Consider the following 14,344-nt stretch of genomic DNA (forward strand, 5'->3'; position numbering starts at 1 on the left):
ATCACAATATTAGCCAGGGGACATGGTAGGACAGTATAATCCAATGGTCCTCAAACTTTTCTAGAAGCCTTGTTTAAACACACATTGCTGAATGTCACCCCCAGAGTTTCTGAGTCAACAGGTATGAAGAATGAGAATTTTGATTCTAACAAGTTCCCAGATGGTTCTAATGCTGCCCTCTAGGTTCCAATAAAACTTCACTTACAGTAACAGGTGGCACTTCAGATTTGGCCCACGGGTCCGTAGTTTGCCAACCTCTGCACTAAAAGGTTCCTAATGCTGAGCTATTAACTTTTCAGTGATGGTTGATTAAGCAAGAAATTAGAAAGCTAAGAGTCCATATTGCTGCTCCTAGATTCATCTAGTTTGTCAGAGGGTCACTTATTCTAAATGAGTCCTAAGAGATGCTGTGTATTCTGTCCTTGTTTAAAATCTGGTCTACATATTTTTAGAGGTATCATCATTCATGCAAATGTAACTTTAAATTTTATATGCAAATTATGCTTGCTTTAACATATCCAGTCAGAAGCTTGGACCAATGCTCTGAAGAGAATGCAAGCACATTGCTGGGAAGTGAGGCCCAAGGGTCTGGCCATGATACTAGGCACTGTCAATGCCTGAGACACAGACCTCAGGGGTGGAGAGAAGCCTCAGTGCCATTGGCCACAAGAGTGGAGGGAAGACTGAATAAGGTCTCAGGATCCTTGACTGTGGGGCTCTCTGATCTCTTCTGGTCCCTCGCACATTAGGTCTACAGACACTGATGGGGAGAGATAGGACTCATTCTGAGGGCACAGGCTGATTGACAGAGTGACTGATTTCCCATTTGGAGGCATTTACCAAACTTGTGTTCTTCTCCAAGGTAGCTCTTTATACCCAGGTGCTGGACTCCTTCCATAGTATCCGACTGCCTCTCCATGGTGGATCGTGGTGTTGATTTTTTCTATATCTTTAATGATTATCTGTATAGTTGTTCTGTTAACTGTTGGGAGAGGTTGTTAAAGTCTCTATCTCTAATCACTGACTTGTCTATTTTTGGTTTCAGTTCTACCAGTTTTTGCTCTACATATTTTCAAGCTCTGTTATTTGGTACATACACATTTAAGGTTGTTGCATCTTCTTGGAATGCCTTCCTCGGTCTCTGGTGGTTTTCTTTGCTCTGCGATGTAGCTTACCTGTTATTAATATAGATGCTCCTTTTTTTTTTTTTTAATTAAGTTTGGCATGATATATCTTTTTTCACACTTTTACTTTCAACCTGCCTATACTGTTATGTTTAGGGTGGGTTTCTTATAGACAGCATATCTTTGGGACGTGTCTTATCCACTTTGCTAATTTGTGTCTTTAATTGGTATATTTAGGCCATTTACACTTAATGTAATTATTGATATGTTAGGGTTTAAATTTGCTATTTTATTTTTTTTCTGTTTATTCTCTCATTTCTCTATTTTCCTTGTCTTGCCTTCCTATGGGTTATGTGGACAGTTTTCCAGAATTTCATTTGGATTTATCTAATGTTTTGGAATGTTATCTGTTCATATAACTTTTTTAGTGGCTAGTAGGTATGACATTTTATATATACAAAATTTACTACACTCTACTGATGTAGTCATTTTACCAGTTCAGGTGAACTATATTAATCTTATCTCCCTTTAAGTTCTTTTACCCCATTTACAATATAAGTATCTTAAATATTTCCTCCACATACATTTAGTGTCACATCAGATAGTGGTATAATTTTGCTTCAACTGTCAAACACAATTTTTAAAATGTATTTATAAGAGGATTAAAAACCCTATTATATTTACTCCTATTTTTGTTTGTCAAATTCCTCTTTTCTGATGTTGTAAGTTTGCTTCTTTTATCACTTCATTTTGCTTAAAGAACTTTCTTTAGCCAGTCTTTTAGCAAAGGTCTGCTGGCAACAAATTCTTAGTTTTTCTTCACCTGCGAATGTCTTGATTTTCCCTTCATTCCTGAAGACTGTTTTCACTGTGTATGAGATTTTGGGTTGACAGCTCTTTCCTTTCAGCACCAGAAAAATAATGTGCTGCTTCTCTCTGGTCTACGTGGTTTCTGTTGAGAAATCTGCTGTCATTCTAATTGTTTTTCTCTTGCACGTAAGGTGTCATTTTCCTCTGGCTGTTTTTAGAAGCCTGGTTATGATGTGTCTTGGTGTGGGTTTCTTTGAGTTTATCCTGTTTAAAATTCTATCACAGCTTCTTAAATCTGTAGGTTTGTCTCTTGACAACTTTGGGAAGTTTGCAACCATTATTTCTTCAAGTACTTTTTCAGCCTTCTTCCTCCTATCAGAAACTCTGGTAACATGAATGTTAGATCCCATATATAGCTTTGTTCATTTTTTGGTTCCATTTCACTTTCTCTCTGTTGTTCATATTTGGTAATTTCTACTGTTCTATCTTCTAGCTCATTAATTCTTTCCTCTATTCTTTCCTTCTGTTCTTGGGCTTCAGTTACTGTATTTTTCAGCTCAAAAATTTCCATTTTGTTCTTCATCATATCTCCTATTTCTTTGCTGAAACTTTCAACTTCTTTGTTGAGCTTTTTGTTTTGTTTTGTTTTGTCTGCTTGTTTGTTTTTAGCATGTTCAAAATTGCTCATTGGACCATTTTTATCATGGCTGCTTCAAAATAGTGCCTGATAATTCCATCATATCTGTCATCTCAGGGTTGGCATCTAATGATTGTTTTTTTCCATTCAGTTTGAGATGTTCCTGTTTCTTGGTATGCATTTTTTTTTTTTAACTGAAGCCTGTACATTTTTGTATTATGTTCTAAGACTCTGGATCTTATTTAAGCCTATTTTAGCTTGCTTTCTCTGATAGCAATGTGGCATTATTACTGCCAGATAGAGGGAGAAATGCAGGTTCCCCCCCCTAGGCTTCTGTTGACACATGAGGAGGAGGCTCCTTGTTAGTGCTGGGCAGGAATTGCAGCTCCTGAAATGGTCTTCAGTGACTCTATAGTGGGGATGGCCTCATTATCTCTGGGCAATAGTGAAAGTTTTTACTCTTCACTAGTCCTTCACTGACACCACCCTGAAAGGAATGGAGAGGAGCACTTTGTTTCTGCCAGGTGCATGGAAAAGTCTAGCTCTCCACAAGGCCCCACTTATACCACAAAAGAGGTGGGGGCTTGTTAGTGACCAGTGAGGATAAAAGTTCTAGTTTCCTACTTGGCCTTCTCCCGGTGGCCATAGATATTTTTCTGTGGTGTTTGGATCAAGGATAGCAATTATTGTCTAAGAGTTCCCTGTCTTGTTCAGCTACTTCTTTCCTGGTCCTTTGTTTTTTGTTGGGTGATTTTGTTTATCTGGTGGGGGGTAGTTTTGGGCTTTTTTTGGTCTCTGACCATTGCATTTCCAGGCTGCCAGATTTTTTACCTCTAAATCTCAGATTTATATGAGGCACAAAGAAAACCCAGGGAACTCGCCACCATGTCATTCCTCAGTTCCAGGGGTACTTAGCCAGTCTTCGTCTTCTATCTACCTTTCATGGTCTTCCATTTGTCTAGATATAGTGCCCAGCGTTTTTAGTTGTACTTAGCAGAAGGAATAGAGAGAAGTACCTCTGTTCCACTTTCCAGAAGCAGAAGTCAGTCAGCTGTTGGCATTTGTACAACGTACCTAGAATTAAGCTATAATATACTACATGAATATGCATGAATTTCACAACAAAGGATGCAAATTCATTTCTCAATTTTCAAAATCAAATCCCTTAAAAAACAAATTTATTTTAAATCATGGGTATTTGTATTTAAACAATAAACAGTAAGTTTAAATATTCCCTTGAAAATAGGTGGGTGTTGTGGAGCATAGCTCTCCTGACATTTAACTGAATGCCTAACTGCACTGCAAAACAATGACTAAACAAGAGACATACTGTCATGATTGAGGAAACAGGATGAGACTGCCAGGGCTCACTTACTGTGTTGCTTTATGTAACATGCTTAACTCCCGGGGATTTAGATTCCTCATTTATAAATTGAGCAGGTTATACTTGAATTCAGGACTGATTTTTAAATTTTATTTTAGCTTTTTTTTTTTTTTAAGATTTTATTTATTTATTTGACAGAGAGACAGCCAGTGAGAGAGGGAACACAAGCAGGGGGAGTGGGAGAGGAAGAAGCAGGCTTCCAGTGGAGGAGCCTGATGTGGGGCTCGATCCCAGAACGCCAGGATCACGCCCTGAGCTGAAGGCAGACACTTAATGACTGTGCTACCCAGGCGCCCCTAAACTTTATTTTAGCTCTTAAACCCATCATTTATTCTAGAATATTTTCTTTCTACTTCAGAGAGGAAACTAAAGTTTGATAATGTCAGTTCTATGGCCAGCTTCTCAAAGTAAAGCTTTTCCAACCGAGGCACCCTGTGCCATTCTCAATAATGACAACAGTGGACCTGAGTCACCTCTGTGTCAGGTGGTTTTTTGAGCACATCAGCAATACTAAGGCCTTTAATGGCATATTAGAGCAGAGTGCCTTCAGAGTAAAGGGCCTGGAGGATGGGGACTGGCCGATGCAATGCATGAAGACACGCCCAGGACGGAGGCTCTGCCAACTATGGGACTTTGATATGCAAGATTTTGGAAACCACCTTCGAGACAGAAATGTTTCTCCAGAAGAAAACAAACACTTTCAGTGGCTGCATCTAAGGTCAATTAGTCCTGCCAGGGCGCCTGCATGTGTACAGAACTTCTACTTTGTATTTAAAAGCTTCCCTTTCATACTTAGGATGTCAAAGCAGAAAGTGTGATTTTCTCAGAAATCCACTCTTCATGGGCTCACCGAGCCATTTTCTACTTCATATAGAAATACTTTGTTTCTACAATCAGAAAGAAAAGAAGCCACTGAACAGTCCTACAGAAGGTATGTGGGGAAACAGAAACTATATGAAACAACTTCCCTATTTCTAAATAAAAAAGCATCAGAGTGTCCAAATCTAAGGAAAAATCATCCTGGCAGCTAAAAGAAGAGTCTCCTTTGGCCATGGTGGGTCAGTACTCAAGTGAATATACAAAATGAAGAGAGACACCAAAAGTCCAAATAATTAGTATTTTCTGGGAAGACAAATACCATATGATTTTTCTCAGATGTGGAATTTAAGGAACAAAATTTTAACTAACTGGAATTTAAATTAAAACTTGTTTAAAAGGTCCAAATAATTAAGCATTGACTCTAAAACAAACACTGCAGTTCTTTCTACTTGTAGAGATCCGCCTAATAATAAAAAAAAGAAAGTACCTTGTTTTAAGAAAAGCCAAACCATAAAACCATTCAAATGTATTAAACATATGAAAATATAAATGTAACTATAATGATTTAATTCCTGCACTAGATGAACCATCCAGGAACAAGGCACTAACAGCTCTCCCGAGTCCTTTCTATGTCCCAAGCACTGTCCACAGGACTGTCCATGTATTTATTCCTGGAACCCTCGCAGCACCCAGACAGGCGCCCCTATAATTCTTACTGCACAGTGGGAAAAGCAGAGGCACAAAAGATGAAGGAACATGCCCGACATTACATGTCAGGTGAGGATTCTTTGGTTATAAAGCAAACCAACATCGATGAACTCCTTAGTTCTTATATTTTCAACAAGACATGTATTACAATTGAGCATCTGGCATTACATTCCACCCCCATGCTTTTGCTCTGAGGTTCATGTAAAATGAATAAATACTGTGTGAAGGAAGGAGGATCAAAAATATAGTCGACAATGAATTTTAGAGTTTTCTCTCCCTCTTTTACCACATATACCCGAAGCATGGCAGACAGTGTAGGCCATTATGGTCTACTTTGGGACCACACACAGATGTTGTTTATGCTCCCACAGGAATAGAAGCTTCTAGAATTTGGTTCTGGCCCCACCATTTGGATAAACCTGGTTGTGGGGGAGCCAACCCAGGAGGGGAAGGAGAAGGCAGGAAAGAAAGCGGGAGGGCAGAAGAGCTGGGAAGGGCAAGGCCACATGGCAAAAGCCCAGGGCCTGGGGAAGTACAGATCCTCTTGGGGCTCAGAGATGCAGCTCGGGGAGGCACACATGCCACAGCCTCGGGCAGTCTGACCAGGACCTTGCCTGAGACATGGTTCAGGGCAGGGAAGGGATCTGGCAAGAGCACTAAGGTAGGCTCCAGCACTGATGAGTAGGGCAGTGGAATAGAGGTCCTGTAGATGGGATTCCAAGAGCAATATAAAACCACATCTGTCCAACCAGGGGCCCCAAGCAGCCTGGGAACTGAGGAAGCACAGACTCCAGGTATATTCCTGCCACGGTATGGGGCAAAGTCACAGACCAGTCCATCTCATGCTGAACAAGGAATGGGCTCTGGTGGCTGTGAGATGCTCAGGCCAGAAGATAGAAGGCAAGAGAAGCATTTCATGGTGGGAGATGACCAGGGGTAATCAGCACAGCTACAAGGGCTGAACACACACAAACATTTGGGGAAGGCTGGTAGAAGCCAAGGAGATACTCCATTCCAGAACTAATTCCAACGGAGGTCAGAATCAAAGACCTTGCCAACATCCTGGACACGTCAACACAGAATCTGGTTAGACATGTAGGAGCTAGGCACTCTGGCTTTGGCCTTAGGCACGGGGAGAAGAATCAGCCATGGCAGGGCACTTGAGTCCTCGGCCTACACACATTACTATTTAACGCAGAATGGGAGCCTATGAGTCAGGCCAGCAGGGGCCAGGGTGAGCTGCGGAGGCCTGGGACTTGGGGTGCACCTGGAGCTCAGCTCTTCTTGGAACCGGAGGCCTTGCTCCAATTTCTGGCAAAGGAATCTCTACACTGGACCAGGAGTCTCTCACCTGGGAGAAGGAGCTCATTATTAGTCAGCTGTAAGTCAGACAGGTTGTTCATGAATTTCCTTATGAATGTATCAGCTTAGGAACTGTTGGCTTTAGGAACTCATGAGGAGGGAAGGCAGCTTCTGGCCACTGAGACACTGAAGAAGTTCATGGAACAAGGAAGCTGTCGTTCCAGCAGCACAGCATAGAGCAAAGAAGTATGAGAAACTCCGATCTCCATGCTGCCCACCTGCGCTCACCAACTCTGTGTTCCTGGAGAAATGACTGTGTACGTGCCTGAATTACTTCCATTGAAGAAAGCTGCTTTTACAATGGCTGTAGAAACTTTCGTCCTAATCTCTTTCAAATCCTGAATTCTGTGCCCACCTAATACTGAAGAAATGCCTTCTGCAGCCAAAGATCTGAGGAACGAAGGTCAGGCCAAGAATTTGCGCCAGAAAGCTTTATCACAGCCCAGCAGAGCTGAGGCTCTGACATTTGCAGTGGAAAAATAAATAAGATCAGGAACTTAAAATCACAACAGCAACCTCGTAAGAAATTGTTATTAAAGAATAGGGGATTATGGAGAGAATGTATCCAGAATCTACAAATTAGTAACTACACATCTTTGAAGGGCTACAAATCTGAAAGTGAATAAAAGCATTAGTTATGGTTCCCTTTTTTTCTATTTGCAGCATCAACCTCTCCTGGTCATTCCTAAAGGCAAGCCCCGCAGGCAAATATGGGATAACTTACATTTTTATGGTGCCAGAGACAGTAAACAAATTATGAAAATAAGGCCATTCTAAAGTCAGTTATTATTTCAAAGGTCATGACATACTTGGTCAACCATTAACTTCAGAAAACATCAAAGGGTTTATTTCATCCTGAGATGTGTAAACTCTCTGTAGTGACTATGGCAGCATACAGAGTACTTTCCTTTTAAACTATACAGTGAGGCCAAAACCAGGGCAGTATTCTGAGATCACCTTCACATGACAGAGATGACAATACTTCATAGCAAAGGTCAATATATAAGTAGGTAGCTAAGACATTAGCTGGATCCTTCAGATACCTAAAAACCTCATACAGAAAAGCACTAGCCCCAAACAAAATTGACGAAGAAAGCTTATTTTTGGTCTTATAAATTCCAAACTGCTTCACCTAGCATTCCAAACCAGTGTTGTCCAATAAAAACATAATGTAAACCACATATATATAGTATTCTGGTAGTCACATTTTTAAAAAGTAAAAAAAAGGGGGGGGGTAAAAATTTTAATTGTACATTTTATTTAAAATGTAATTTTAAGATACATTTTAATTTGTTGTCAATATAAAAATTATTAATGATATATTTTATATCCTTTTTTTCATACTAGATCTTTGAAATCCAGCGTGTATTTTACACCTGGACTACATCTCAATTTGGAAAGCCATATTTGAAATTCTCAATGCCACAGGGGGCTGATAATGCCTACCTAATGTCCCAACTACCGTTCGCCATATCCTAACTGAAACCTTACCAGTTCCCCATTCCTGCAATGCCCCAAGTTTTAGTAAGCATGGGTACCAGATTTTCTAAGATGGCCCTAATTTCCCCTACTCTGCCCCATGGCACCTGGGTGCCTTGTTTCAATGCCAAGGCTGTGTGCTATCTGCTATACTATTTACTGGACTCAGCTCTGGGGTGACGCTGCCTGGGTTTGAATTTATCTCTCACTATGTGCAACCCGAGCAAGTTACTTAACATCTTTTTGGGCCCTCAGTTTCCCCATTTTGGCAATGGATAAGAAAAGCATTTTTCTGAGGGTTGCCAGGAATAAGAGGTGATGTTCTGGAACTCCACACTCTATCCACATGATTAGGAAGAGTGGAAGTAGAACTACTGTCTTCCTCCCCGGCCCCCCACAGGTCCTGATGTGGGGTTGAGAAAACACGTCCTCTTTTCTATCCTTATTACTTTGCCCAGGAGGCTCCCAGACCGTGGTTTCAATACTTAAAAAATCCTGCTTGTCTTCAAAAATCAGATCAAAAGATACCCCTCTTCAGGAATTCTTTCTTTTTTCCTACCTCCCACTGAGATGCAAGCATTCCCATGGGTCTGCCTTGATGTTTTTATTTCTTATTCTCTAGACCATCCTAGTTATACATGTAAGACTTATAAGCCTACCTTCCAGACTCTTCTGCAAGAGTTAAGGCACTTATTAAAATTGTAAACACCTCTCCCTCTCTCCCCCTGTCCTTTCATCCCTTTCACATTTGCCCAGGACAGTCCTGACATTAAGCCCATGATTTTGAAATAAATGAATCCAACAGCTTTGACTTAGCATATTTGGCCTTTTCATTATTAAGAAAAATTCCAATAACAGATAAAAAGGAGATTTTTTTTTAAATCTTGGGAGACCCCCTCTAGCTTTGAGATTGATACTCTATACCGTCTCCTTCCCATCCCCTTTTTGAGGTCCCCACACTAGCCTCCGCAGGTCCCTGGGCTGTCTCCTGGCATCTCCCAGTTCTGACTCCTACTGGGCCTTCCCCCATTACAACGACACTCTCAAACACAGGTACATAAAATGTATGTGCTCTGGACTCTGTTCTTTCAGAGCTCGGCCAGGTGACTGGCGGGCTAATCTGATCTACCAATGCAGAGGAAAGAACTCCTGCTGTCCCCTCCCAGATGGCAGACCCATTAACTAGACAGGTTAATGCCGCAGTGTCGGTGTGGAATCTCAAGGGCTACAAAGGGCCAGTGCGCAGATGACAGGGCAGAGGCACTCTGTGAACGCTCAGTTATTTCGTAAACCGTAGGGCACATCTATTCCAACTGAGGAAAGACAAGGCTGTCAGACTTCCAGCTTCATAGAAGGATATAACCAGGAGTATTTGTTAATTCATTAGATCAATTAAAGTGTCCCAACAAAAGACGCTGGGAACTAAGGCATTTTACTCTGCGAAAAAGAAACTTCTTGAAAAATTAAGTTCTTACAATAAAATTTTAATTTGCTTAAAATTAAAATGAATTTTGAATGAAGAAAGATCACTAACTCATTTTATTAAAAGCACTGTGCTCTTTCGTCTTAAAAAAACGGCGATTAAGCCTCAAAGGAGCGTCTGTATAACAGACGAGAAACAAACCATTTCCAGTTTGGGGAGATGCTTCGCTTCCCTGCAGTGGTTCGTCCACACGCCTGGCAGCTCTTACTTATTTCCTCACGACTCTTAGACCTGACTCCTGACTGTTGGGGGGTTGGAATGCTGCCCTCCCCACTGGTGGCAAAGCAGGTGCAGGTCCTGTCAGCAAGGGAGCAACTGAGACCACCAAGGCAGCAGGAAGCAGGTCTCCAGGGGAATCTGGTTCCTTTTCCTTAACACGGAGAAAGGGGGAGCAGCTTGCCTACTATCATCACCAAGCCTCTCACCAGGAAAAGCAGGCAGGAAGTGCTCTGCCTGTCTCACCCCCTCCCTCCTTTCCTTCCCCTGGCCTGGCCCAGCCTGGCCCCAGAGTCCGTGGTAGGCTTAAGTACACTGTCTGTTCAGCAAACCCGGACAATTAATGGCCAGTTGCAGTTACAGGAAACCACTTCATTACATCTAACCCCTGCTCCACCACAGACCAAGTCTACGAGAGCACCAGCAAACATTTGGAAGTTATCCACATGCTAACTAGCTTCTGGCAAGCATGTATTAAATGAGAAATTTTAAAGGCTGTGGCTATTTCATAAATGCTTGCAGGACTCCATGTGAACGTCAGAGTACTGTGCAATTAACAGTCACTTTTTAAAACCACTCTGTAAACGTGCCTGACAATATGAAATCATAGGGTATAAACTATGATTCTACTGTGCGTCTGGAGATCTTTCCATGGTATCTTCTACTACGTGAGGGGCCAGACGGCAGAAGAAGACCAGGAGCTCTGGCATCAGAAACCTCATGTCCTGGCCAGACTCTACCACTATCTGCCCATGCACCCTCTAAGCCTGCTTCTTCAGCTGCAAAGCCAAGGGTGGGGTATAATGAATCCTTGGGTCCCTTCGAGCTCCCAGAAACTATTAGTTAAAGCACTACTAGAGTATGTTGCTGTAACAAATGAACCCCAAGAACTCAGTGACTTCACCCAACGAAAGTTTCTTTCTTTGTCACATAAAGTCACCTTCTGGACATCAGAATCTCTGTTCCCTCAATGTCTCAGAGAGCAGGCTCTGTCCATCTGGTGATGCCATGTCTCAACTTGAGGCCTCCATGGTCCCCACAGCAGGCAGGGGGTAGGGAGGAATATCAGCTTTTAAGTGCCTTAGCCTGGCAGTGACACATACCTTTCTTCCCACAGACTACTGGCCAGACCTAGTTACATGGCCTTGACCTAACAGCAGGGGAGGCTGGCAAATGTGCAAGAACACATGAAATACGTGGTGAGCACTCGCTCTCTCCACCATACAGATGACATTTCATTTATTTATTTTACTAATTTAATCTGTTTATCTGAGCGGATATTAACAGAACATCACGATATGCTGCTACGTAACAGAAGAAACAGAAGTTCTTACAATTAAATATGCCAGAAACACCGAAAGGCAGATGGAGAGAAGGGAACACCCAGCCACATGGCCAAAACTCAAGCAAGTGCAGTCCCTGAGTAGGGACGATGTGCGAGTTGGTGGCCGTGCCCTCCACGGGCTACCACGGGGAGACTGGCATGTGCAAATGGATGCCAGGCCTCCTGGATCTGAGTCACTGAGGAAGCATGTGCAGTACAACAAAGACAACAAGACTTGGCCATCCCCACCCCCAGCCATACTGCACTGTGGCGGTCTGTCTGCTAGTCTGCCGACAGCCGAGGAAGCTATATATAGCATTTCTTCCCTACTCACGGCCTCGCTCCTCCTCTAAGGCTTTACTGCTGCCATAAATAATGTCATCAAAATCCCGGCTGGCCCAAAACTTCCATGGGTGCCTGGTGCCAGGCTCAGAGCTGCTATACACACCACACTGATCCCAGCTGGTTTCCCACACTCCCACTGTCCCCAGAAACTCAAATTCTAAGAAATAAAGTGGTTGGGTAAGGCTTCTAGAACAGCATGGCCTTCAATGCAGCATGTATGTCTGGTTATTGTTTTCTACTCTATAAAGATTTTTTACGAGTTGTACAACTGAGGAAAGAAGGGAATAGAGAAACTTCTAGGGCTGATGATGAATCTCATTAGCCGCTATGGCACACCGTTGCAGACAGTGTCGAATATACTGAGTTTTTATATGAATTCATTCATTCTTCTCATTGAATCCCGTGTAGACACAATATACTTAGCCCTGTTTGCTCGAAGAGACCAACACTAGAAGCAGAGAGGGCAATCAAGCCAGGGAAAATGTAGAAACCTGAAATCAATGAGAGGGTGTGTCTCTCAGTGGGCATCACTGATGCCTGGAATTAGGGAACCTGGGGATGAATCTAAGACAGCGAGAACAGGGTCCATGGCATGGGTTGCCTCCCCCCACCCCCAAGACTCTATCCACAGAGGTGAGGTGAAAGCAGGGCAGACTTTCCAGAAATGTCAACTTTCCTGAAGATAGATAGTGTTGATGTACAGCAATGACCCAGCCTCTCCGGGACTCATTTTGACCTCCAAGGCTCAGAGGCTGGGTAACAAGCCTAAGGGAAGAAGGGGTAGAAGGATTCACATCCACACTGTCTGACCGAGAGGGTGCTCTGAGTTCATGTCGCATGCTGGAGTGCTCTTCATCTCTGTACCCTCCCCAGGGGCCTCACGGCCCTGACTAGCAAATCCAGATGACAGACGAAGCAAACACTTAGCAGCCTCTCCTCCTTCCCAAGACTACTTCAAAATGACAGCAAAGAAAGAAAAGTGCAATTAATTTATAAAAGTAAAGAGAAAAGGAGGAGAACAATCAGCCACCTACGGATTTCAGTGAAGTTCTAAAAAAGGAGAGGAAGCACAGACAATATGTTCCATCATAATTACTTAAGGGCTGCTTATCGATTTTCAACATTAGCGTCAACTTCTGAACAAAACTGGAGAGGCTCAAATATGTTTGCAGAACAGCCTGTGAATGGTCTCAAGCTTGGACATGTAAGAGTAAAGGTACTGCAGGGACAGACGGGAGATAAAGAAAGCAGAAGGAGGGGTAGAGGGAAGGCAGGTGCGCCGATATGCACATTTGCACGGTAAGAATCAAGAAGGGATAGCAAAAGTTGATGGAATGAGACTCAAAGATTTCTGTATATCGTTTAAGGCTGAAATATGACCACCAATAGAAAACCAAGTGAAAATTAATACAAGAAATATCAAGGAACAAGTACAAGAAACATCAAGAAACAAAAGGTAACGGTAGTATAAGTAAGCAAAACCCCAATCATTCAGAACAGAGAATTGAAAAATGTCGAAAATTAATTCATTAGTTATGAAATAGCAACATAAGCATGCTCTTTAGGTCTATGGAGGTAATGCCAGGAAGACCAAGAACTAAGAACAAAACAATTCAACAGGGAGCAGAAGATATGTGCTTTTCATTATAAGGTCTTCTTTACCATTTTGATTTCTACTGTTTGCACGAAATCATCTGATAAAAAAGAAAAAGAATAAAATTAACCAAGTATAATGTGTCTTTTCTACACACATTTACCTGATTAGATTAGGTCCCTGGAGGTAGGAGTGGGAATCAACATGTCTTTTGTTTTCCAACATCTTCCATCCATAGCTCTAATGCTATGTGTGTCTTGGAGAAATGCAAGTGGCACTCACTCTCCTGAACTTGTAAATAAGGGCCCCTCCACTGTCTGGTACTGCACATCTACCATCCTCAGGCCCATCCAGTCCTCGGTCTTCCCTCAAACAGTCCCACTCTACATATAGGTTTAATGGGATTAAATGTGCTGGGAAAGCACTTAATCTTACTGATACGGAGTCCACAGAATCACTTTATAAAGTAAAACCTAGGAGTGTGCGTACACACAGAAGCTGATGTATACATCCCAGTTGTGATGGGATTGGGGCGGGGGGAGTGGGGAACGGGACTCTTCTCGCCACTCACTGGGAGTCCTAGAAAAAATGGTAGCTATAACACTTCCCACAGTGCCCTTCTCCACTCACCTGCCATAACAATTATGCTGTCCCTTCTGCATTTGTTAAAATATCCCAGCCAATCTAAATACATGGTTTTTGGAAAGAAAAAGAACACTTAAGTTATGGATTTAAAAAAATTTTTTAATGAAGGGGGGGAAATCAGAGGGGGAGACGAGCTGTGAGAGACCATGGACTCTGGGAAACAAACCGATGGTTTCAGAGGGGAGGGGGGTGGGGGGATGGGTTAGCATGGTGATGGGTATTAAGGAGGGCACGTAATGCAATGAGCACTTGGTGTTATAATGCAAACAATGAAGCATGGGACACTATATCAAAAACTAACGAAGTACTTTATGGTAACTTACACAACATAATAAAAAATGTTTTAATAGAATTTGAAGGGAGAACAATGGAACAAATTGTGAAAAAAGGCCTTCTTAGGGGAAAATTACAACA

The sequence above is a fragment of the Ursus maritimus genome, unplaced genomic scaffold (genome assembly GCF_017311325.1).
Source record: "Ursus maritimus isolate PB19 unplaced genomic scaffold, ASM1731132v1 scaffold_20, whole genome shotgun sequence".
Classification (NCBI taxonomy): domain Eukaryota; kingdom Metazoa; phylum Chordata; class Mammalia; order Carnivora; family Ursidae; genus Ursus; species Ursus maritimus.